Source organism: Bubalus bubalis, chromosome 16 (genome assembly GCF_019923935.1).
Source record: "Bubalus bubalis isolate 160015118507 breed Murrah chromosome 16, NDDB_SH_1, whole genome shotgun sequence".
Taxonomy (NCBI): Eukaryota; Metazoa; Chordata; class Mammalia; order Artiodactyla; family Bovidae; genus Bubalus; species Bubalus bubalis.
Genome location: NC_059172.1, coordinates 20056030 through 20081928, shown reverse-complemented (window position 1 = coordinate 20081928; position 25899 = coordinate 20056030). Strand labels below are relative to the sequence as shown.

The 25899-nt window shown below is 48.6% G+C and overlaps 1 protein-coding gene and 1 long non-coding RNA gene across 2 annotated transcripts in view; one reads left to right on the top strand and one right to left on the bottom strand.

Moving 5' to 3' along the window:
• The window catches only part of ABTB2 (ankyrin repeat and BTB domain containing 2), a 186844-nt gene that overhangs the window by 61762 nt on the left and 99183 nt on the right, over positions 1-25899 (bottom strand). The window lies entirely within an intron of this gene.
• On the top strand, positions 12856-14044 carry LOC123329726. Its single transcript, XR_006545266.2, has 2 exons — positions 12856-12994; positions 13811-14044. It is a non-coding gene; the product is annotated as an uncharacterized LOC123329726 (long non-coding RNA).

Here is a 25899-nt window from a genome sequence, read left to right as displayed (position 1 = left end):
AAAAACATGTTGGACTACTTTTAAAATTGGTGATGTTTCCGGATGAAATTAAACCAGTTAGCAAATTTCAGTCCCAGTTGTTATGGCTCCAAAAGGTAATTCACAAAGAATGAGAGAATTCAACACATGCTTTAAAATCTGGGCCAACAAAAGACATCCCCATGCCAAGTGGGTTGGGGACACCAGAGCCCAGAGTTGAAGTCACTCCCTTCATCAGCTCATATATGGCACAAATGGACATACCCATGTACCACCCTGCCTTCCCGCCCCCAGAAAGGGCAGCTTGCAGGTAGTTAAAACCCACAGACTGAGAACACATACTCTAAGGCCATGGGACCTTCTGTCCCAAGGTGGACTGATGACTTCAAATAAGGAACAAGTATCTAAGTAGGCTCAGGGCATGTTAGCACTGTGCTTTTCCCATCACTCATTCACCCACTCAAACCTTCATCACATGTCTATTAATTACACTGAGCTTAGTGCTAGAAATACAGAGGTAAGACCCAGGTCCCTGACGCTAGAGGAGAGGAAAAACATGTAGACAGATAGCAAAAGGCACCGTAATAAATGGTAGAGGAGAGGGCTCTGCAGTAGGTACTAGAAGCTTATAAGGAATTTGAAGAGAGGGCTTTTGCTATGTGCCGTCATCATCAGCAAGGGAAGAAAAATAACAGGATGTTTCACAAAGCCCCTGCTTACTCCAAGAACCCTAAAGGCACTGAACAGACTTTATGAGTTGCAAACAGTCCCTGGTCATCTCGTGTCTGGGCAACATCACACAACACGGGGTGGGCTGAAGGTGGGGAGGAGGTGCAGGGAAGGATGTCCCCACAGAATGCTCATTCTCAGGATGGGGACACCCAGACCTCACTGGCTCTCTCCCAGGAGCCCATGATCTTCCTATCTTCAAGATGCATGAAAACTTTCAGCTTATTATCCGGATACTTGAAATTGCCTGATGTTCTCAGTGACCTATTCAATGCTGTCCTTCTCCCTGGCTAAGAGAACCCTGATACTGCCCAGGATGACTTGCAGTACAAGCCCTGGGGGCCCCCTTCCCAGACTCCTTTACAGCTGTGCAACATGATTTTGGACAATGAGACACAAACTCAGGACATCGGGGGTTCTGGAGAGCGCTGCTTTTCCTTATCTAAAAGGACAGGCTGTCCAGCTGGCAGGACCTTCGTGTTTTTCCTGGTCTTAAATGTGACACGCTGTCTGAAGAAGGACAGCAGCAGCCGTTATGCCTCCGGGAGGCAGGCCACCATGCAGGGCGTGGAGCTACAGGAAGGGACAAGACCAGAGCCTACGTGCTAAGGATGGCAGAGCAGAAAGTAGAAAGAGCCTGGGTCTCTGACCATCTCGCTGAGCAAGCTAGCTACCACCAGCAACTGCCAATCTCTGAACTTGTTACAGGAGAAAAATACCACAGAGCAGGTGGCGTGAACAACAGAAACTTGTTTTCTCACAGTTCTGGAGGGTAGACGTCTGAGATCGAGGTGTGGGGAGGGCTGCTTTCTTCCTCTGACGCCTCTCTCCTGGGCTGTCTTCGCCCTGGGTCTTTATGTGGTCTTCCCTGTGTGTCTGTGCCCTGATCACCCCTTATAAGAACACCAGTCAGGCTGGATTCGGGCCCACTCACAGGACTTCATTTTTACCTTAATTACCTTAAATAGAGTCACATTCTGATGTGCTGGGGGTAGAACTTCAACCTATGAATTTTGTGTGCATGCGTGTGTGCTAAGTCGCTACTGTCATGTCCAACTCATTGCAACCCCATGGACTGTAGCCCACCAGGCCTCCTCTGTCCATGGGATTCTGCAGGCAAGAATACTGGAGTGGGTTGCCAAGCCCTCCTCTATGGGATCTTCTCGCCCCAGGGATTGAACCTGTGTCTCTTATGTCTCTTGCCCTGGCAGGCGGCTTCTTTACCACTAGCACCTGGGAAGCCCCAGTGAATTTTGGAGGGTCACAATTCAGATCACCATAGTAGTTTTCTCTGACTTGCAGATGAAGTAACTTTTCTAGTACAGATGGTTTCTGCAAATCATTAGTTTGCAAAAAAAAATTTTTTTTAAACCATGGAACTGTTTGTTCAAATGAAATCATATCGTGAGTCTGATGATAAAGCCATCTCCCCACTCCCAGGGCCCCTGCATCTCTATAGAGATTGAAAATGTGAGCTCACCGCCTCCTCTCTGTGGCACTGACCGTGCACATGCCAGACAGGAACTCTGCTAAGAACAGAGTATTCTGGCCCATGTGGTCTAGTTCCCCATGAGCCTGACATGACTGCAGCAACTTGAGCTCTCATTTTGTTCAGCATAAGGGCTGGCATCTCCCTTCACCGGGGAATCTTCCTGGCAGACCATCTATCAGCAGAACGCCACTCACAGACTTTTTTTCTTTTCTTTTGGCCATGCTGCATGGCTTGTGGGATCTTAGTTTCCCAACCAGGGATTGAACCCGGGCCCTCGGGCATGAGAGCATGGAGTCCTACCACGGCAGAATCCCCACAGCTTATTTCCATTTAAAAAAAATGCAGAAAGGCAAAGGAAGAGAATAAAAATAGTAATTTTACCGCCCTGAAATAATCACCATTGACATTATAGTTTAATATCTTTTCGCACTTTGCTTTGGAGTGTGCGTGCATATTTTTCTGCATGCTTGCATACTTTTAAGAAGTTAATATTTTAATCACCCTTTTCCACTTAATATTTCACAGACATCTTTCCAAGGCCCCAAATATGGTTTCACGTTATCCCTTTCAATGGCTACAGCACACTCCATTCTAAAGGCTCACAGTACCAAGTGCTGTTATTTTAGGTAAGTCAGGAGAGTCCCACAATATGACTTCACCGTGGGCAGTGGCCTCCTGTCACATCAAACCCCAGCGCTCGAGCACTGACAGGACCCCTGCTTGTGGTCCCAGCCCTAGAACTGAGCCCCGAATATCCACATGGAACCTGCCAGAGAGAGGTGACTCTAACGGCCTCATAATAGACATCGGCATCATCTCATTCTGAATTTGAGGACCGGGTGTCACAAAAACTGAACTAAAGCAGCAGGAAAAGGTGGCATTTCCTCACAGGTGTCTGTGGGTTGCAGACTCTGGCTTCCAGAGGCCTTGGAGGGCTGACTATGGGTCTGTCATTCAGTCAGGGAGCAACCAGGCCATCTGGTCTACCGACATCCAGCTCTGGAGGTGCACCACAGGCCCGCTCCTTTCCTCCTGCCAGGAAAGCTGGGACCCTCTGTGCTTTCCACGCAGAAGCCAAATGGGAAGGTCTTGCTAAGCCCCCAGGGGTTTCTGCGGCATGCTGCCTGGGAAGAGAGGCCTGTCCTTGGGGAGTGCGTTTGTCCGCTGCCCTGGGTGCCTAGAGCCGTGGCCCGTCTGCAGAGCTGGAGGTGACCCTGTGCACTTCTTCAGGCTTTGGCCGGAGTCCCTCCCTGTTTGTTTTACAAACTCCTACTCAGAGTTTCAAATTAGGCTCATTAAAAAGCCAGCTCCCCACGGGGCTATAAACGTCACATAGACAAACAGAGCGTTAGTTTACAAGGCTGGCGAGTGATCCGCCCACCACGATGGCCTGGACCTGGTGGATACAGTGAATCAGCCTGATCGGGCAGTACCCCCTCCTCCACTAAGGCTGTGTCAGCCACCGGCCAGAGAAGAGGCAGGCCAAGGACGGCCTTCCTGGCCAGCTGGGCTGGATCGCACTTGGATTTGAGCAACATAACTAACAGCAGGGAAAGAACTGCCTCTCTGACACCCTCTGCGGCTCTCAGCTTTTTCTCACTTTCTTTGCAGCACCCCAAGTCTGCGTCCAAACCCCTATAACCATTCTTACAGGCAGAGGCGGTTGCCAACAACATAGCTCCCCACATTCTCACTCACGCCTTGAGCAGATTAACCTTATCTTTCTGTGGGGGTGTTTCTCCTGCCTGGGTGGCTCTGGTGGGCTCCTGTTCTAGCTCCGGCAGATCTGCTTTGCAGCTCATGCCCCTGTGAGGGGTTGTGCCCTGCAGGCGGAAGGCTGCAGTGAATGGAGGGCAGAGAAAAGTAGACTCCTGCTTCCCAGCATCAACCTCATTATTCGAGTCACTGACCAGTCAGCATGCCGCAGATGACTCTGAGGTGGAAGCAATGTCACCTTAGAGACCTTACTGTCCACCCCCAGGCTCCCTGCCAGATGGTCGAGGTGAGAAAGCATCAAAATCTTAACTGCCTAGACTAAAATTTCAAAAGATCACTTTTTTGTCCCTGGGCTTTACTATAACACACATGGCATCTCCTCCTTCCAAACTCAGAAGAGCCTGACATGTATTTATTAACAGCCAAGGCTGGAAAGGACTACAGAAACCACAAAGCCTCTCATTTTGCACATCCCCATGATTCGTCTTTATTTAATATGCTGCCACTATGGTATCAATATTCACCACACCCCCCAGTACAGATGGCACTGTCTGATCAGTCCCTGATGTTTGACATTCCCACACGACACCCTGAGTAGCTGCCTGAGGACTCAGTTCTGGTGATCAGGAGCTCGTGTGCAGCCCCAGCTGCTAGAAAGTTTTCATTTAATCCCACCTGTCTTGTTGCAGCTTCCGCCTCTTGTCTTGTGTCCACACCAGTAAACTGACTCCCCTTTCCATGTGGGGGCCCCTCCCTCCATCACAGGTCCTCACCTGGTGTGATTCTAGCCCATTGAGATCTGGGAGCCCAGGACTCAAGCACACCCCCGGAATAGGTTATATGCGTCTATCCCGACTGGTTCAGAAGAGCAGAGGATGGTCCACTCCCCTCTTTCCAGATTCTGAAATACTCATGATTGCAGTCTCTGCACTGGCGGCAACCCCCGTTCCTGTCCTTCCTCTTTCTACCCAGTGACTGCTCAACACCTTCTTCCCAGAGCTGTTGCAGACCATGGCACAGTGGTCACGAGTAGAAGCTTACGGGTTGGGCAGACCCAGCCTCAAATCTGGCTCTATCACTTACTCACCCTGTGGCCTTGGACATGTGACACCTTGTCAGAGCCTCAGTTTCCCCATCTGTAGAATGGGGATAACACCTGCTCTCAGAGAGCACCCGTGACAGTTGAGGCCCCAGGAATGCACAGTGCTGGGCACGTGATACAAGGACAGTGTCCCTGTCTGTGCCATCGTCCCCATCAGTGAGGATGTGGCCTTTTACCACCATCGCCCTCGGCCCTCTCCCAGGGTTCTCGGGCTCCCACAGGAGCTACTGTGATATCGACAACCCTTTTACCAGAAGCTTATAAAGGGCAGAGGCTATGCTTTTCGCCTTACTACTTCCCTCCCTCTGTCATCTCTGCAGTTCCAAGAACATGATCGATGCTTCATAAGTAGGAAAAACCCATGTTCAGAGAACACGAATTTATTTTAACTTTAAGCCTTAGTGAAAACATTGGACCCTCTCACTAGTAAAGCAAACCACAGAATAGCTTTGGCTTCAGAATAGCTTTCTCTTGACTGCGCCTCCTCCCTTTGCCTGGTCTGTTAGGAGATGGCTGTCTTGGGGACAGATGTCAGAGGGTCGGGCGCTGACTGCAGACCCAGGCACTCAAGCAGGATGGAAAGAGAGAGGGCAAGTCAGTCTGCCCTCCACCTTCCCACTCCAGGTCCTGGTCCTGGTCCACAGACAAGCTGGAGGGGAGCACGGAGGTGCGGGTTCGGAGGCTCTGAGTGGTCATAGTGACATCATAGCTCTAACAGCACTCTGACTCCACGCTGTGTGTGCAGACTACAGAGCCCACCCTCAGCTCCTGGTTCTCCTACTCCCTTCCCTTAGAAAGAGAGAGAAAAGGAGGGAAGAGGGAGAAAGGGAGGGAAGAAAGTGTGTCTGAAAAATAAACATGAGCTATATGAGTGCCTTGAGCTCAGAAGCCCCGTGACGTTTCAGAAGAAGTCACCTACACGTAGATGACTTTTATTTCTTCAAACAAACACCGGAAACGGAAACGGCTTGGTAGGATAAGCCATCCCTCTGGCCCCTACCTAGAAGCCCCGTCTCTTGAAAGAGGTAGTTTTAATGCAGGGGCTTTCCTGGGGAAATGGGAAGCAAAACCCAAGGTCCCCTTACATGAATGACGACCCTGTCTCCTTAGGGAGTCATTAACAGTGGCAGACTAGAAGAGGATATGGAAGGGGAGTATGGGGTCCACACAAAATGCCCAAGACCCCTTGGTAATGTAACGGGCCCCATTTACTCTAAGAAAACTGACACTGGGACTTCCCTGGTGATCCAGTGGTTGAGAATCTGCCTGCCGATGCGGGGGACGCACTTTCTGGTCCAGGAAGATTACACAGGCTGTGGGGCAGCTAAGCCCACATGCTGCAACCACTGAAGCCCGGGCACCTAGAGCCTGTGCCCTGCAACAAGAGAAGCCACCGCAATGAGGAGCTTGTGCACCACAATGAAAAGTGCCCCAGCTCGCAGCAACGAGAGAAAGGCTGCACAGCAACGAAGATCCACCACAACCACAAATAAATAAATAAAAGAAAACCGACACTGCAGGAGGTTAAGCAACTTGCCCAGGATCCCACTTCCAAGCCAGGAAGCAACAGGATCCACGCTCTACACTGCTCCACTGTAGGGAGTCTGGGCCCAGCACTGATAAATCAAAACTGAAGACGTCACATATCATTAAATCTACCCTTTGAATACGTACAACTCAGTGGCTTTTAGTATATTCACAGAATTGTAAAACCATAACGACTGTTTAATTCCAGAACATTTTTAATAGCCCCCCAAAGACACCCCCATTCCCTGTCTTCCCCACCCCTGCCCAGCCCTGGCAACTAGTAATCTACTTTGTCTCTATAAATTTGCCTACCCTAGGCAGGTTATGTTAATGGTATCATACAACATGTAGCCTTTTGTGCCTGGCTTCTTTTACATATGTGGCACAGTATTTTTAAGGGTCATCCACGTCATGCTGTATCAGTGCTTTACTTCCTTTTGTGGCTCAACGATCTTGCGGTGTATGGCTAGACCACACTTTACCTTTGCAACAGTTGATGGACATTTGGATTCTTTCCACTGTTCAGCTATTACAGATAATGCTATTGTGAGCATGTACTTACAAGTTTTGTGAGCACATGTATTTTCATTTCTTGTACATCTACACCCAGGAGTGGAATTGCTGAGTCATATGGTAATTTTACATTTGACTTTTTGAGGAAGTACCAGAATATTTTATCACATTGCCTGCATCACTACATTTCTGCCAACAAACAGTACGTGAGGGTTTCGATTTCTGTACGTCCTGGCCAGTACTCGTTACTGTCTGTTTGGTTACTAGGGTGCATGAAGCAGCATCTCATTATGTGATAATCTTTTAAAAAATTATTTATTCTTTGACAGTGATTCCATGCCAAAATGGAATTCCTTGAGGGCCATTACAAAAGACATGAAAGAAACACCTAACACATAAGACAAACATAGCCAACAAAAAATCAGTCACGGGAGATTAGATGACCCTAAGAATGAAACTCACTCACTGGATTCACATTAAATTACTCTTATCATTATAATCAATGCATGTTGACTGCAGAAAAATACAGAAAATACAATCAGGTCTAACGTAGAAAATAAAAATCACCCACAATCCCATCACTTAGAGGTACTGATATATTTTTTAAACATACAGTGTTGCTTCATTTTACTTACTACACACTATTTTCTTGACATTAAATGTCTTTGAAAAAGTCTTTAAGTGTCTACGCAGTAATTGCCACCTGCTTCAGGTTCTACTACTTTGCCTGACATTTGCTCTTCTACCTGTGTCCACTTTCTTGTAAAACTTCCCAATATTCAGTTCACAAAGCAGAGCCTCTGCTTGCCCCTGGAGAGTTCATGGGATGGACAGCTACATACCTGTGTGAGAGTGCACATACATGCCCGAGAGTACACACACACACACACACACGGCCTTCCCATTTTCCTGGGATGCTGGGCAAGTCTTTAGTCTTTCATCAGTAAAATGGGACTGGCTTGCGACTTCACTTTCATGCATTGGAGAAGGAAATGGCAACCCACTCCAGTGTTCTTGCTGGAGAATCCCAGGGACGGGGGAGACTGGTGGGCTGCCATCTCTGGGGTCACACAGAGTTGGACACGACTGAAGTGACTTAGCAGCAGCAGCAGTGTCTACCTCAAGCTGCTGATTTGGCAGAAGGCTTAGTTAGTGACCACCTCTTCCAGCCCCTTCCCTGTTATTCTCATCACAAAACTATTGTACAGATTTGGCTGTTATTTCCCCAGTAGCAACCAGTACATCCCATACCCAGATCCTGGTTGCCAATACCACCGAAAGGACCCAGAGCTCCCTGGAGAAATGGCAGATTCTAGGAATGGGGCAGGAAATACACAAGATGAAACTGAAGCATCTTGTAATGCCGGAAAGTAAGACAGTGCTAAAAAAAAACCAAAAGCCAGAATGATGGGGCATGTCAAAGGGATGCAGGGGCCAAAGAAAAGAGCTCTCAATGACCCAGGATGGAACAATTTCAGCAATCGAGGATTACAATCCAAAGTGTAAACTAAATATCTGTGTATCATATGATTAACAATAATTGAACAAATGATCAAATGGATAATTGAGGGGAAAACAGACAAACCTTCCACTACATCACAGCAGAGAAACCTGACAAACGTCCCAGGGGGCAAGGTGAGCCTCATCAGTGGTAAATCATGTTGACAGCATGTACCCTGGGCACGATGTGATGAGAAGGGCACTTTGCTTCTGTGGTCTTCCCCCGCAAGAACCCACAATCCCAACCTAATTATGCGAAAAACCTCAGTCAAACCCAAACTGAGGGACCTTCTAAAAAACACCTAAGAACAGCAGCAAGGAAAGGCTTAGATGCCAAACTATCACAGCGGAGAGGACTCTAAGATGATAGGGTGACTAAATGTAGTAACAGGGTCCTGGAAACAGAAAAAGGACAACAGGTGAAAACCCAGGAAATACTAATGAAGTACGGACTTCAGTTAATAACACTGTATCAAACTGAGATACTTGTTGAGACAAATGTACATGTGACAAACGTAAGATGATAAGAGGGAAAACTGGGTTTGAGGCATCTGGGGACTTACTGTAATATTCCTGCAACTTTTCTCTAAATCTAAAACTATTCTTTAAAATTCATTCAGTTCAGTTCAGTTCAGTCACTCAGTCGTGTCCGACTCTTTGTGACCCCATGAATCGCAGCACGCCAGGCCTCCCTGTCCATCACCAACTCCCGGAGTTTACCCAAACTCATGTCCATGGAGTCAGTGATGCCATCCAGCCACCTCATCCTCTGTCGTCCCCTTCTCCTCCTGCCTCCAATCCCTCTCAGCATCAGGGTCTTTTCCAATGAGTCAACTCTTTGCATGAGGTGGCCAAAGTACTGGAGTTTCAGCTTCAGCATCAGTCCTTCCAATGAACACCATAAATGTTAATAAATAAGTAAATCCTACAAACAAACAACAAAAGGAATGTCCCAGAAATGGCATCATGTGGACTTCCCTAATTCCTAGTGAGGGGAAGAGCACTGAATCTGCTGGGATTTTTTAATTTTTTTGGCTGCAACATGAGACTTGTGGGATCTTAGTTACCCGACCACGGATTGAACCTAGACCCTTGGCAGTGAAAGCTCAGAGTCTTAACTACGGGACTGACAGGGAATTAGCACAGTATATCTATTGTTGACATAACTTTCTGGGCCCCAGATGGAGCCACTCCAGCCCAAAGTACCACATCAGCACACTGAAACTTTGATAACTTTTACATCCCTTTCAACACTCCACTTGATCAGAAATGCAATATGGATCCAGTCATTTGATCCCCAAGTGCCAAGCCAACTCTGGGCTTTTCCACCCAAACAAGGCTGACCATGTGGCTCTGGCCAATCAGCTATTTTTTCTTCCCCTCCTCCTTGTTCTTTATTCCATAAAAGCTCTTGCCTTCCACCCTATTTTGCAGTTCTCCAAAAGGAGCCCGTCCACTTCATCAAGCGTTAAAGTTTGTATTAGCTAAATCGTCTTCTTCAATCCTTTTTTAAACACTATTTATTCATGCGTCCATTCCAAATAAAACATTTCTACTGAGCCCTTACTGGAGGCCAGGCACCGTGCTGGGCCTCGAGGATGTACTGGTCCAGAGAACAGGTGTTTTTTTCTCTCTGCTCTGCTGGGACCATGAGGGGAGATGCCCTGGGGAACTGACTTGGTCCTTCTGTAGCTAGGGAGGCAGCTGAAGCTTGCTGGGTGAATGTTAAGTTCACCCCAGTCACTTGCATATAATGGTCACCCTTGGCTCACTGTTAGGCATTTAACAAGGCTGTTATGTTTTAGGATACTTGGGTTTGGTTTATTTGGATTTTTTTCCTCCAGATCTTTGTTTCTGATTATAATGATAAATATGATTATTATTTAAAAACTAGAAAGGCAAACAAATATAGAAAAAGAAAGTTTTCTGTACTCTTACCTCCATAGATAATTGCTGTATATTTTTTTCTTCAAATAGCATTTCTTTTGGTGCATAAATTAACCATATCAATATTCCCTCCTCTCACCACAAATGGGATTTTTTTTTTTAAGGCCATGCCCCTCGGTATGTAAGATCTTAGTTACCAGACCAAGGATCGAACCTGTGCCCCCTGCATTGGGAGCTCAGAGTCTTTAACTACTGGAGCGCCAGGGAGGAATCTCACAGATAAGATCTGCAGTGTTCTGCTGTAAATGCCTCCCCAAATCTGAACTGTGCCTGCCACCCCCTGCCCCCAGTCTCACAGGCATCTAGTGAAGCTGCCAGCTCCAGGGCACCTGAAGCAGAGCCAAGCTGGGGCTGCAGGTATTTTCCACAACAGGTGCCCTAGTGAGGGATTTTCCCCTTTTCCTGGCTCTTCCCCTGCGGGGGTAGGGCAGAGCCAGGAGCCTCTCCCCAGGGAGATGCCCATAGCAGGCCATGAGTCAGGCAGATGAGCTTCCGGTGTGAAGTCACACTGAGGCGCTATTTGTGGACACCCAGCAGGGCCAGCTGAGTGTGACTCAGAAAGGCAGGAGTGAATGGAGGAGGTTCGGCGTCAGGCGAGAACAGGTATCAGCTGAGAATGAGAGCTGTTGGGCTCACCTCTCCCTGCCCTTCCTAGAGCAGAGGCTGTAACCAGAACTTCAGAACCACAGTAAATTCCCCAGGCTTTTCCCATCAGGGGGATTCCTGGGTTACTTTCACTGAGAACAAGGCCATCTATGTCCAGGGTGAGGCTGGTAAGTGTGACTCCAGACTCGCAGAGGAGAGATGCAATTCAGAGTGCCAGCATCATGAGAACTTCACTTTTTATGCCAGTTCTGGCTCTGCCTCTCACAAAACAAGGCACACAATCGTTTCCTAATGCAAACACACAGCTACCAGGGAGGGCGAAGCACTGTGGACATGCAGGTGAGTTAAGTCTGCCTTGTGAATTAAATCTGCCTTGAGATTACCAGGTGATGCTGCCTGCTCTTCTCAGCCTGAGAGCTCTGGGGATACTGACTCTGCCGTCCTTTTAGTTCCCCGGAAGCATTTACACAGAGCTTCTTGTGTCTGAGTATTTGCTCAGCTGTTCAATGTCTGGTGCTTCCCTCCAAAATGTAAACTCCTTCCGGCAGGGGTTACCTGAACAATGTCAGGTACATAGTAGATGTTCAATAAACACTTTCGGGGTGGGGGGGGAATGATTGCCATCAACCTGCTGTTTGACCATGACCCTGCATTAGCTACTTGACCTCTAGGACCTCAGTTTCTTCCTCTGTAAAATGAAGGTGGTTTCTTCTCTAGTGGTTAGGGTGAATACTAAAAAGGGCAAATGCACACAAAGCCCTAATGCCTGACACGTGGCAAGAGTTTGCCAATGAGCCAATAAGTGGGCTCTGTTCTGTTATTATCATCAGAGGTAAGGAACAGATCTGGGCCCCTTCAATATATGCCACGTTTCCAATATTTAATGAGCTAGTCTTTGTTCAACCAGCCACACAGGAAGTGAAAGATCAAAAGGACCTGGTCCCTGGGATCCCACCTTCCTAAATGGGTTTGCCCATCAGAGTCATCCAGGACTCTGTTGAGGGGCGACCCCAAAGTTTGGGGGCCCCAAAGCTGGTGAGCCACAAGTCATGGGTCCTGCTGACACGACCCCTAGGAAGCAGCAACAGGCAATCCATCACTAATTGTCACAAAGCTTGTCCTGATTCAGGCTGCTCAGGCTGGTTAACAGCACTAATCAGCCGCAAGAGGCCAGCCATTAGCTAACTTAACAATCTTTGTGCCCCAGATAACAAAGACAGGAAGGCAGAGTGGAACTCGTCTCCCCTTGACATGAACTTTCCAGGTAGCAAAGCCCTAAACCGAGAGAGCGGTTTGGTGGAGGCAAACGCAGCACCTGTCTTCTCAGCTGCCCAGACCCAGGGCAGGTCCATCTCCAGGACGGGAAAGAGGAGCTGCAGGGAGAGATGAGGGCTAGGAGACTGCTCTGCCATGGAGAGGAGAGCTTCCAGTTGGGAAATCCCTGGAGACTCTTGTTGGGAGAGGGGAAAGTGGAAAAAGACAGAGGCTGGAGAAAAAGGGGGAGGAAAAATAATCAAAATAGAGCAAGTTATATCCCTTGAAAGAAGAGGTCCTTTGGAACAATCCCTTCATCTGAATGCTTAAAAATACATTTTGAAACAGCTGAGAAAATGTGGAAATTTTCTCCTTCCTTAGCTCTGACAGTTGAAGTTTAGAAAATTCACGCTTGCCTTCCACCTTGGCCTTGTGTAAAGGGCGGAAAACACAGGATTCAGTTTAATATGCTTTTTAAGAACAGAATTCTCCCTGACTTGGGTTTCTTCGTCTGATGGGTTTCAGAGACCTAATTTCTAGGGCTGGAGAAGGACCTTTTCCCTCCAGATTTTCCCGAGGGCAGCTCCTTCTCTTCCTCCCCCGCGCCTGGGAGAAGCGGCACATGACAGGTAGCTGGCAGCAGAAAGGACCCCACTTTCTTTTGATCCCTTCTCTGCCCTTCTCCTCCCAATTTACTGATTTACTCTGGGAGGCCTCAGGGCCCAAGGCCGGGCCTTGATCTCTAGGGGAAGCAGAAGTGATTGAGATGCCGATACATCAGGCCTGTGTGCAGGGCTGGGAGCAGGAGGCAGGATAAAGAGACAAAGAGGAGGAAGGGGGATAAACGAATTCACATCAGCGGCAAAGTGCCTCTCCTTGATGGATGAGCCCCTTACTCTGCCCTAATCACTCTGGATGGCCTCGGCATCTCGGACCCGCCAGAGCCATCTGGGAACCCTCAGGGATCCGGACTCTCGGTTCCCTGGGAATGTTTTGGCAGTTATGATCTGTGATCCTCAAGTTTATGATAAAGTTGAATGTAAACACAAAGACAAAATTCATCATTTAAATTGTAAGAAGGAAGCAAGCTGTTTAGAGGTATCTTAAGGAGTTGTGGCCAAGAGCATAGGCTCTGGGGATAGATCATCTACCTCTGAATTATTCTGGGCAAGTTACTGAATCCGTGTGTGTGTGTCTCCTTGTGTGTATCCATTTGTGTGTGTGGTTTTACTGAATCCGTGTGTGTGTGTGTGTGTCTCCTTGTGTGTATCCATTTGTGTGTGTGGTTTTCCCCATCTGTAAAACAGAGTCCACAACACCACCTCTATGGGGTTGCTATGAAGAGTAAATGGGCTAATGGATAAAGTAAACACTCAGTATTAGCCGTTTTTTAACCATTACCCTGGCTATACCCTCACGTTCTTTTTTTTTTTTCCTTTTTGCAGCACCTAGAAGCATGTGGGATCTTATTAATAGTCCCCCAACCAGGGATCGGACCCATGCCCCCTGCCGTGGAAGTGTGGAGTCTTAACCACTGAACCACCAGGAAAGGCCCTATTTCTGCATGTTCTGATTTCAAATTGATTTCCTGTTATCTCTAAAACCCCTCTGCCAGATTACTTGTAATTGCTATTGTGATTAGAATCTGCTCTTTGTGAAGAATCTTCTTACTCTTTGAACTATCATTTGTGTAAATGTGAACTTGCCCACTTAACACTGTGAAAGGGGGCCCCAACTCAAGAAGAGCCTGAGGCCACATAGTAAAGAAGCCAGCGGTGCTCAGAGAAGTATGGATAATTCAGGATCTGCATCCCCTTCTAGAGAGGACAGCTACTGGTAGGGAAAGGACAGGACCACAGGCATAAACAACTGTGAAGGCTCAAAGATACCTCAGTGAAAACAAAGCCCCAGCCAAAGGAACGAAATCCTGGAAACACCCACTTTCCGAGGCCAGATCTGGTCCAGCCCACCTGTATTTCTGTAGCTCTTTTCTTTTTTGGGGAGAAAAAGTCTGGTCTTGACTTTCTGAGCTCCTCTGGTTTCCTCAAGGCAAACTGGCAGGAAGCCAGGGCACCCTAGGGTCAGGGCACTGTGGTTATCATCAACTTCCTCTGGCATCTAAGAAGGAAGGTCGGGACGGGATGGGGCAGACACTTCTATCCAGAAATGTACTCTCCTCCCCTATGAGGCCAAGCTCCCTCTTCCAGCCTTCCCTGATGCCACGTGGTCCAGGAAACCATTCTTGCTCACCTGGCTTTCTGTAATAGCCTAGCTGATCTCCCTGCTTCACTCTCTGTGCTCCACTCCCAAGAGAGGGATCCTGCTCAGACCCAAGAAGCCAAGTCTGATTACGGCACTCTTCTATTCAAAGCCCTCGGGGGCCCCACCCTCTGCATGTCCACCCTTCACCCAGCACAGCTCTCTCAATGAGTCTTTAAATTGACCTCAAAACTCTTTGTCACCCTCCATACCCCCACCTCTCTGGCCATATCACACTGGCTTCTTTGCTGTATTCAAACACACCAGGCATGCTATGGTCACAGGGCAGCTAAACTTGCTGTTCCTTTTCTTGAAATGCTTCCCAGGGATCTGCACTGGCTAGCTCCCTCACCCCTTTCAGGACTTTTCACAAAAGCTGCCTTTCGGTGAGGTTTTCCCTGCCCTTTATCTGCCCGCTTCCGTCTCCCCCTGTTCACATTCCTGGTAGTACTTGTTGCCATCAGCTCAGTCACTCAGTCAGGTCCAAGTCTTTGCGACCCCATGGACTGCAGCATGCCAGGCTTCCATCTCCATCACCAACTCCCGGAGCTTACTCAAACTCATGTCCATTGAGTCGGTGTTGCCATCCAACCATCTCATCCTCTGTCATCCCCTTCTCCTCTTGCCTTCAATCTTTCCCAGCATCAGGGTCTTTTCTAATGAGTCAGTTCTTCACATCTTGTCGCCATAACACCAAGCATACTATGCTTTCTACTTAATTATTGTATTGTTTTATCTGTCTTTTCCGAACACAGCATAATCTTCAAGAGGCAGGGCTTTTATCTATTTAATTCATATTTTAAACATCCAGAACAATGCCTGGAATATAGGAGGTGCTTGAATGAAGCTGTTGAATGGAGATTTGCTATGACCATATTCATCTTCATCCATTGTTGTTGCCGTTTAGTTGCTAAATTGTATCCGACTCTTCTGTGATCCCATGGATTGCAGCCCACCAGGCTCCTCTGTCCAACTTCCTAGGCAAGAATACTGGAGTGGGTTGCCATTTCCTTTTCCAGGGGATCTTCCCAGACCAGGGATGGAACCTGCGTCTCCTGGTTGGCAGTCGGATTCTTTACCACTGAGACACCAGGAAAGCCTGGATATTCATCCATGGGTTTGTATAAATATTAATCCAGTACCTACCATACAGCAATTACTTAACATCTACAATCCCAGTTAGCCTTGCAACAGCCTGTGAGGGGAGATCTGGCCCCCACTTTATAAATGATGAGACTGACAAGTGGAAGCTAAGTGACTTGCCTGAGCTGGGCTGCTCTCTTCCATTGCATCTGATCTCATTACTCATTATGTTCCCTTGTGATCACTGGCATCTATTTTCCCTGCTGGATTTGAAGCTCCATGAAGGCCAGGGCTGCATCTGGCCTGTTCAGCAGTCCATCTCTGGCACTCAGGAAGTATCTGAATGAATCCCTTTGATAAGGAGTGGAGGGGATTCACTGCCAGCTCCTTGGGTTTCCCTTCCTATCTACAGTTTTTCAGCAGCATGTAAAGCAGTTTACCCTGAGGCTGAGCCAAGCCAAGAATTCACTCTCAGGCCTCTACCTCTTTCCTATCCTGCCCACCCCCACCCTGGGCTCTCTGCCAGCAAAGAACAACTACCCAAACAGACTGTAAGACAGGCTGTAACTCTGACTTTGCAGTAGTACAAGGTAAGTCCCTTTGACAAGTCTATGGGAAGAACTGACCTTTGGGCGGCTGACTGCAGTTGCTCCTCTCCTCTGGCCCTGTCCCCCTCCCCCATCACCTCCCAACCACTTGGCAAGGATCCACCAGAGACCCACCGCCATCCGAGGAGCAGGACGGCATTCTAATTTGAGTTGACCATTTTTCCAGAGAAGCAAGTTGTCTACTGTCATGAACACTGCCCACTCCCACTCCCACCCTCCACGGCATAAAGAGCCAAGAGCCTGGGGGACTGAGCTATCATTTAACAGTCCTCTGGAGTTTCTTCTTCCAGTTACACAATCAACTTCCTCACCACAAAAGATAGTTAATGGACACAGAAGATCTGACAATTCATATGAAAATCATCATAACCTCAATTGCTACTCATTACAGACCTTTCCGGTTGCGTGTGTGTGACTCCCCCTGACCCCCCATCCTAAAGCCAAGTGAACTCTTAAAGAGCATCTGCCTTTTCACAGTTTCCAAAACGTCTCCATCTGATGAACTGACTCCATTAGCCGGCAGGGAAGCCAAGCTGCTGACAGGAACAGCTCAAAGGCTGGAAACCACAATTCTAGGGACTTTCTGATGATCCAACCCAGCCAAGGCATAAGGGGTGATCTCATCACTGAGGGGGTCCCAAGAAAGGGTTTCACTTTCTTCATTGCCAACCAGCTCCCAAAGAGGGGCCCCCCGGATCAGCACTAGGTAATCAGAGATAGGAGAGATTTTCTCATAATAAACGAATAACGCAACCACTGATGTTCCCGGCTCTCCCCTGCCCCATCCCAACAGAGGAGTCTGCCCGTGACTATTTGGGCTGAAATCTTCAGGGAGGCCAAGTTCTCAAGGTTTGGGGGATAGGAGGGGGAGGGAGTTGGAGACTTTTCAGGTCAGAGTTGCCCTTTTTCTAGAAGCGGTGCATTATGGCATGGTGGTTAAAAGGGTTTGACAGCCAGCTGAGTTTCAGTCTCAGCTCTACCAATTACTATCTGACTTTGGGCAAATTACTTAATCCTTCTATGCCTCAGTTTCCTCATCTGTACAAGCAGTGAGTAACACTTTTTCATGGAGTGTTATGAGGATTAACACTTCTGCTTCTAAAGCATAACAGGGGTGGGGGACAGAGAATCTAACTAGGCATTTCTGGAATGAGGCAGGAAGGTGGAGACAGGAGGCAGCGTTTGCCCAGGGCAGTCCAAGGCTGTCCACCTCATCCTCTGGATTTCCAGCCAGCTGACATCGGTGCTGCCCAAGAACCACGAAAGGGGTGAAGAAATGGGAAGGTACTGGAAGGACACCATGAACCACACAGCTGTCTCTGGGAGTCTAGGACTGAGAGGCGAAAAGAACCACTGACTGATGGCAAACTTTTAGGATCCAAGGCTGCTGTGGGAGTTAAACCCATCTGCAGTGTCTGATGAAGGTCCTACCTTGATCTTACCTCCCAGGCCCTCGTTTGCTTTAACAAACCAGAGAATCACAAAGCAGAGTGAACTTACCCACACTGGCATCTGAATCTCTCTGCAGAGTCACTATTCACCTTAACTGTCCTCTTGGGGCCCCCTGCCACCCTCCTCCCTACTCAACTGCCAAGACTGCACAACGACTCTGTGCAGAAAGAGTGAGTCTTGGCTTTTGTACATGAAACGGGAATCCACAGGGGCTTGGCTACTGACTCCTGGTTAGGACTGCAGGGCTGTGACGTGCCTCGGTGTCACCCACGAGTCAGACCTTGCCACGCCCTCCCGAACTAAGGCTTTATTACTGAACCAACGGGGCCAAGAGGACACTGCTTCCCAATGGTAGGAACTCTCAGGCTTACGCTTTCCCAGTGGTAGGAACTCCCAGGCTTATGCTTTCCCAATGGTAGGAACTCCCAGGCTTATGACTCAAAGAATTATGTGGTCTGATCTTCAAACAAGACGATGACTTTCAGGTTCCTGATACGCAGAATCTGACACACTGTCCCTAAGGCAATGGGTGGTGAGGCAGACACCTGCCCACTGCAAACACCTCTGCACACAGCCCTCAGTGAGTGGAAGCTCCTGCTGGACTGTGGCTTTTCTTTCTGGGGGACGAGGTAGCAGGAGGGGTAGGGACAGTAAGTGGACTCTGTAGCAGGTGTACTTGTACTTTTTTTTTTTTAATAGCTTATGGACTTCCCTGGTGGCTCAGATGATAAAGAATCTGCCTGTAATGAAGGAGACCTGGGTTCAATCCCTGGGTCAGGAAGATCCCCTGGAGAAGGAAATGGCAACCCCCTACAGTCTTCTTGCCTGGAGAATCCCATGGACAGAGAAGCCTGGCAGGCTATAGTCTACAGGGCCACAAAGAGTCGGACAGGACTGAGCAACTAACTTCACTTTCACCAGATTTTATTTCCCTGACCAGGGATTGAACCTAGGTCCTCAGCATGAGAACATGAGGTCCTAACCACTGAACTTCCAAAGAATTCCCCAGGTGTTCCTGTCTTAACTCTGAGGAAAGAGAGGCATTGGTGTCCTGGGGGAGTGTGGATTTGTGGGAAAAAATGGCCAGGTGGGGTCTTCTGTCCTAACGCATGTGGTGTGGTGGAGCTAGGTGGAGCTAGCTAGTCCCCGCAGGCTTCTGAGCACCTCTGCATTGAGCTGAGCCATTCTCGGGTTCGTCCCCTCAGTGACTCCTCACCAAAGTCTCCATAGGACAGGCACCACAGTGTCTTCACTTTCTGGAAGAGCGAACTGGAGCCTGGAGGTCAAACAACCCTCCCACTTCCTGGCCCCTGAGTGGAGAACTTCAAGTGCTTACTGAGGGTTTACCCCAGGCATGGCCCCAGGTGAACCAAGAATTATGACTGAACCAAGGGGGCCAAGAGTACACCATTTCCTACTAGTAGGAACTCCCAGGCTTATGACTGTTAAGAATTCTTAAGAATTATGCAGTTTTCAAATTGATATTCAAACAAGATCATCTTGATGATCTTTGATGAAGATCATCTTGATGATCTTTGATGAAGATCATCAAAGCTGATCTTCAAACAAGACTGTCCTACCCCTCTTCAGTCAGTTCAGTTCACTCGCTCAGTCGTGTCCGACTCTTTGCGACCCCTTGAATCGCAGCACGCCAGGCCTCCCTGTCCATCACCAACTCCCGGAGTTCACTCAGACTCATGTCCATCGAGTCAGTGATGCCATCCAGCCATCTCATCCTCTGTTGTCCCCTTCTCCTCCTTCCCCCAATCCCTCCCAGCATCAGAGTCTTTTCCAATGAGTCAACTCTTCGCGAGAGGTGGCCAAAGTACCCCTCTTAGCCCTCCTCTTTCCCTTACCATCTCTCTTCCTCTACCCGGCTCACAGGCAGCCTGCTGAGAAGAAGCAGAGGACTGAGGAGGGGAAATGGCTGTTGGTGGAAGTTTCCACCTTTCCTATCACACCCAAGATAACCTCGGCTTCTCAAGAACACTCTGCAGCTGCAGGAGGGGAGGCTGTCACTGCCCATTGAAAGAAAGGAGACGTGTGAGACATAGCCCCTGTCAAATCCTGTTTGTGCTGAGGACAAGTCACTTAACCCTTCTAGATCCCACTTTCATAACCTCATCCATAACCACCACTCTCTCCCTCCACCTCCAACCACAGAAATCACCAACTCCGGATGAGTCCATTCTAGAACTCTTGCTCAATATGCCCTGTTAAGTATCTCATTTAATCCTTAAAAATAATCCTAGCCTTAATCGTATATTGTGGTGGTTTAGTCATTAAGTCGTGTCCAACTCTTGCAACCCCAGGGACTGTAGCCTGCATGGCTCCTCTGTCCATGGGATTCTTCAGGCAAGAATACTGGAGTGGGTTGCCATTTCCTTCTCGGGGGATCTTCCCAACGCAGGGATCGAACCTGGGTCTCCTGCATTGCAGGTAGATTCTTTACCTACTGAGCTATGAGGGAAGCCCCTATATTACAGATGGTTACTATTTATAAGAATGAGAGCGGAAATATTGATCCTCTTAGATGGTTACCATGAAGACCTGATAAGATCTTGCATGGAACGCACTTAGCACAGACTTCAGTGTTTGAAAGGTGAAAATTGGAAGTCCAGGGACAGCCCTGAGGTCAAGCGTCAGGCTGGACAAGAATGGAGCCCTGAGAGGGTACAGACAGAGCCCCTCAGGTTACAGCCCCAAGGGGCTCTTTCTTCAAGAGCCCCCCATGCCCCAAGTGCAGTGACTCAGAGGAGGGCATTCTACTACTGATAGGAAACTGGAAAACCCCACCTGCCTGCGACCAAGACCCTTTATTACTAGAGGAGATGAGTGGACGTGTCTGGAGAATGGATGGAATTTGAAGCTTTGGGTCCTGAGTCTAATGCTGCTATTTGGGGTCATAATTTGCAAATCACCTGTTTCCTTCTTGCCAATGCCATGCCAGGCCCTGCACTAGCCCTGGAGATACAAAGAGAAATCAGAGTGGCTACTCTCTGAGCAGCCATCCTGGGTACTGGCAGGCCACAGCAGGCCTGTCCTGGGGACTTAGATGCTCACCTCTGGAGATGTCACTGTTGGCTAAAAGAGGTGCTTTCTTTCTTTTTAAAAATCACTTCTAGTCGTTAAACAAATAAACAGCTCTAAAACACTTAGGAGATAAGACGACACTCCATCAGGACTTGCCTGACCTTTGACAGCTCAAAGTGAAAATGCCAGGAAGCCTCAGCTGGCTGGCTGAGGGAAAAGCAGATAACCAGCAGTTTCACCAGCAACAAAGAGACTGAAAATCCTGCACATTTTTAGCATGTGACTAGAATAATCCACAGCTGGGCCCCTAGCACAAATGCAGGATAATAAAGCTTGCAGAAATCAGGGACAGCCTTCCTTAGGACTAAGTGAGGCTGGCTGTATTAAGCCTTTCAAGCAGATCATCTCATTTAAACTTATCAAGTTTTCACTGTAAAGGCCAAGTTGGGTTTAGAGCTAGTCTAGCTGTGTTACTCTCAATATTCACCCCCATTCACCCTCCCCACCCCCACCCTCACGACCTTGGTGGTGGTGGTTTAGTCGCTAAGTCGTGTCCGACTCTTGCAACCCCATGGACTGCAGCCCGCCAGGCTTCTCTGTCTATGGGCTTTCCCAGGAAAGAATACTGAAGTGGGTTGCCATTTCCTTCTCCAGGGGATCTTCCTGACCCAGGGACTGAACCTGACAGGGAAGCCTGGTGGGCTGCTGTCCACAGGGGTCACAAAGAGTCGGCCACGACCGAGAGAATTCACGACAACTCCTGCGTTGTAGGCAGATTCTTTACCATTGAGCCACCAGGGGTGATGTTGGGCACCTTGTTTAATAACTTCTTTAGGCCTCAGTTTCTTTGTCTGTAAAACTGGGATACTAGAACTTATAAAATTGTTCTAAACATTAAATAAATAAATCCATTATAAAATAAAGAACTCAACTTAGGATCTGGGACACAGTCCTCCAAAAATATTAGCTTTTGCGATTATTCTGATGACTGCAAACAGCCCGATGACAAGCTATGTGTCATCTCTGTATTTTACACGTGATACAACTGAAACTTCCTAAGGTCAGAACCAACTCACATTTGTGTAGTTTCCTGACACTCGCACCCTGCTCACCACACGGCCTCCCTGGGGACAGTGGGCGAGACCACTGAGGCCACCTCCCCCAAAACCTGCTTCAAGGCCAGAAGCCTGTAGATTCTTTGGGTTTTCCCATTGGGAAATCACCTCCTGAATAGGAATGCATTTTGGGGTCTGTGGAAGCAGACTGCAAACCAATCACTGGAAACGTGTGCTGGGCAGACCCGAGGTGCCGAGACAGCTGAGGAGCCAGTGGTATCTGAGAGCAATTTGTCTCCGGCTGTATTGGTTTCTGTTTGTTTCCTCCTCTGATCCAAAGTGGGCTGGGAGAGGGCAGGGTGAACAGGAGCTGACGTCGGGGTTACTCACAGGGAGGCTGTCTTCTGGCCACAGCCCACCTCCTCCCTGTGGCTCTTCATACACGTCTGCACACCCTGGGCTCCTTTCCAACACGCCGAGTCTCATAATGAAGACAAACAGATGCTTTTTGGTGGACTGCTTCCTCTACTCTGAGCTGGAGGCCATAGCTTGGCTGCCACTGGCAGAACCCAGCCAGAGCCTTGATCTTAAGCGTGAAAGCCCACGCCTCCCTCTGATGCTATCACACCTGGGACCAAAGGCCCCAGTACAGCCTTCCTTGATTCATTCATTGAGAACAGATGATGGTCTACTGGGCTTAGAGCAGGACAACAAGACCACAGCCTGTGCCCACAGAGGGTGTACGATCCAAGTGGCAAGAGATTTGGATCAAGAAATGCCGGTGAGGGACTTCCCGGGTGGTTGCGTGACTAGACCTCACACTCCCAATGCAGGGGATCTGGGCTTGATCCCTGGTCAGGCAACTAGATCCCCCATACTGCAACTAAAGATCCCGCATGCTTCAACTAAGACCCAGTGTAGCCAAATATTTTAAAAAAGAAATGCCAATGAAGTCACTTCCTATCGAGATAATCTTTCATTAAACACCTCAGATGATGTCACTCCTCTGCTCAAAGCCCTCGGAGGGTCCCCCATCTCTCTGAGTCAAAGGTGAGGCCTGAAGATGTCCTCTCAGGCCCTACAGGGCTGCCCTGAAACGCCCCAGATCTTACTGCCCGTGTCCCCACTGGAACTCATCAGGCCTGTGGGCTGTCAGACAGGCTGTCCTCTATGCCTGGAATATTCCTCTTCCATTTTTCCAAGTGCAAAAATCTCTCTTCTCCCTCCAGCCTGCGTTTTAACAGTCATAAGACCCACTTTGAGCAACCTATCTCAAACTCCAACTTCACTCCATGAACCCCTGTGACCGCCCCTGTTCCCCGTCCACCTCAGCTTGCTCATTCCCTCTTTCCGCCTTCTGGTGTATACTTCCTGTGTCACGGTGTACCATCTTCCCGTCTCCCCCCAGCCCCCCTAGGATGTATGTGTTTTATTTCCTGACATGTCCTGAGCACCCAAAAGTGTCTGGCACCTCACAGGCACTTGGTAAATATTTACTGAATGGGTGAAAGAATGAATGAACACATGAGAGGGGAGGCAGAGGTGCTGCGAGCACTCAGAAGAAGAGCTAATTCCATCTGGGGAGTCAGGGAAAGCCTCTCTCCCCACACCCCAGATGGTGAGGGGCACAGTGGAAGGGGAGAAGAGGGGAGGGAATGGCTTCCTACCAATCCTGCCTGAGGGAGGGTGAATGCGATGCTGCCGGCCCCTCCCCCGAGAGATAATCCCACCCGTGGGCGGGAGTCACTAGGCCTGACAATGGCCATCCCAGGTACTACTGGTTGCCTTGAGCATCTCCACTTCAGTCTGAAGACTCCATCGGAGACAGCTGCTCTCTGAAGCCTGGATCTCTAAAAGTTCTTATCAGTCAAATCCTTGCTGAGGTTTCTTAAGAAATAGTCTAACCCTAGCTATGAGGCTGAAGGGCAGAACAGAAGCACCCAACAGAAAATTAAAAATAAATGATATTTATTGAAAGCACATTTTGACCCAGGCACTATTATAAATTGTTAACCTGCTTAATTGCTGATAAATTGTGTACCTTCAATATGGTGATAGGTAGACCCACCTCACAAGGTGATTGTGAGCAATGCAGGAATTAGAGTATGAAGTATAATACTTAGAACGTATAGAAAGTGCTCTTCAACTATTTGCTACTCCATCCCAGGTGGCACTGTTGGTAAAGAATCTGCCTGCTAATGCAAGAGACACAAAAGATGCGGGTTGGATCCCTGGGTCAGGAAGATCCCTTGGAGAAGGGAATGGCTACCTCACTCCAGTATCCCTGCCTGGAGAATCCTATGGACCGAGGAGCCTGGCAGGCTATGGTCCATGGGGTCACAAAGAATCAGACATGACTGAGCACACACACACACTCCAGCACTATCTTCAGCTTACAGGTGAGAAACTGAGGCACAGAAAGATGACATAACCTGGACCAATCTTGCCAGCTACCCAGAGGCCAAGCCAGATCCAAACACTAGCCGTCTGTGTTCAAGGCTGATACTCTGCCTGTATCACAGGGTCCTCACAGAATGCTTCTTCCTAAGAGAGGGTCCTCCAAGCAGATTTTTTTTTTTTTTTTCTGAAAATTAAATTGTGCTTGCCCTTACTTGTAGGAAGTTGGCTAAAAGATCCAGCAGCTAGGTACGGCTGAGATGCCCAGGACCCACCAGCTGCTTCCAAGGCTGTCCTCTCCTAGTGTCTAGAGCCAGAGTGTTGTTCTGGACAGTATTGTACACTGAGGATGGATCCTAGCCCTCAATGCTGCAGACACAGAAACACACAAACCCCAGCAGAGGAGAGAGGTCTTCCTCATCCTGGGGCCACAGATGTCCGTCATTTATGGACTGGTCATTGCTGTCAGTTCCTGGCAATATGTGTCCACCAGCAGTGCCCCATACAAATGCCAGTGGAGGGGCTGTGGGGTTGGCTAGGAGCCTGGGTTTCTTGCTCCCCTATCCCCAACAATCTTAGTCAGTTGCCCCTGCAACTCCCGGAGCACCTCCTTCCTAAGGCTGCCTTGGTCATATCCACACCCTCGGGGTCAGCCCTGGTGTGGACGATTCCCCACCAGACACACTGGCAACCAGGTGCGAGTGAGCCTTCCCCTTGGCCCAATTCCCCCAGCAGGACTGGCACAAGCCCCAAGGAGGACTTGAGGGCTGTGGGCAGGGTGCGCGGGACCACTCGGGACTGAGAGCCCAAGCCACAGGAGCCACCATCTGGTTCTCAATCCCTACCTCCCCTCCTAAATGGAGAGAATTCTGTTCAAATGAAGGCTCTTCAGCCAAACAAGAAACCAGTCAGGCCATCAAGTGGGTTTCTTAAGTTCAGCAAGAGTGGCCAAGGTTAGGCAGCCTCTTGTCCAATCTGTGACAAAAGAGCTTTCTGTTGGTTATTTAGAAGATGAATCTGGCCTCCCTAAACCTTCTTCTCAATATCTACACACCCAGCATTCCAACTTGCTCTGTACCCTCGTACAACAGAAAACCCTACTTATTTCTATAGGTTCATGCTTTTTTTAAAAAAATAAAGTTCATATTGATTTTACACAAATGAATTTCTTTATATTCGGGCTAGAAAGGCTCAACAGATCACTTTTTGCCAGAAGTTGTTTCTTAAAAAGTTGGGCCAGTGTCTCCTGTATGAATCTGCCTTGGCCTGTTGACCAGTTGGTGCTGTGGGCACCAACAGGCTGCCAAGTGGGCTTCGCCCCCCACCACTGCCTCTGCCTCAGCAGCTCTGAAAGAAGTGCTCTAGATCCATCCACTGTGGAACCAAGGACCACCAGGGCCACAGAGCAGGCCCAGAAGTCTCAGCAAACCAGCCACTTTCACCTCTTGTGTCAGCAAAGGCTGGTGGCGATTGGACATTTACTGCAAACCAGACGCCCTGCTAAAAACTTCACAAGCATCCTATCATTTAACCTCCCGACAGCTCTGTGAGATAAGCTATTATGGGCACTATTTTGTACAGGAAGAACTAGGTCCAGAGGTGTAGGGGAGAACAAAACTTAAATTGGAGTATCTCAGGGCTTTATGT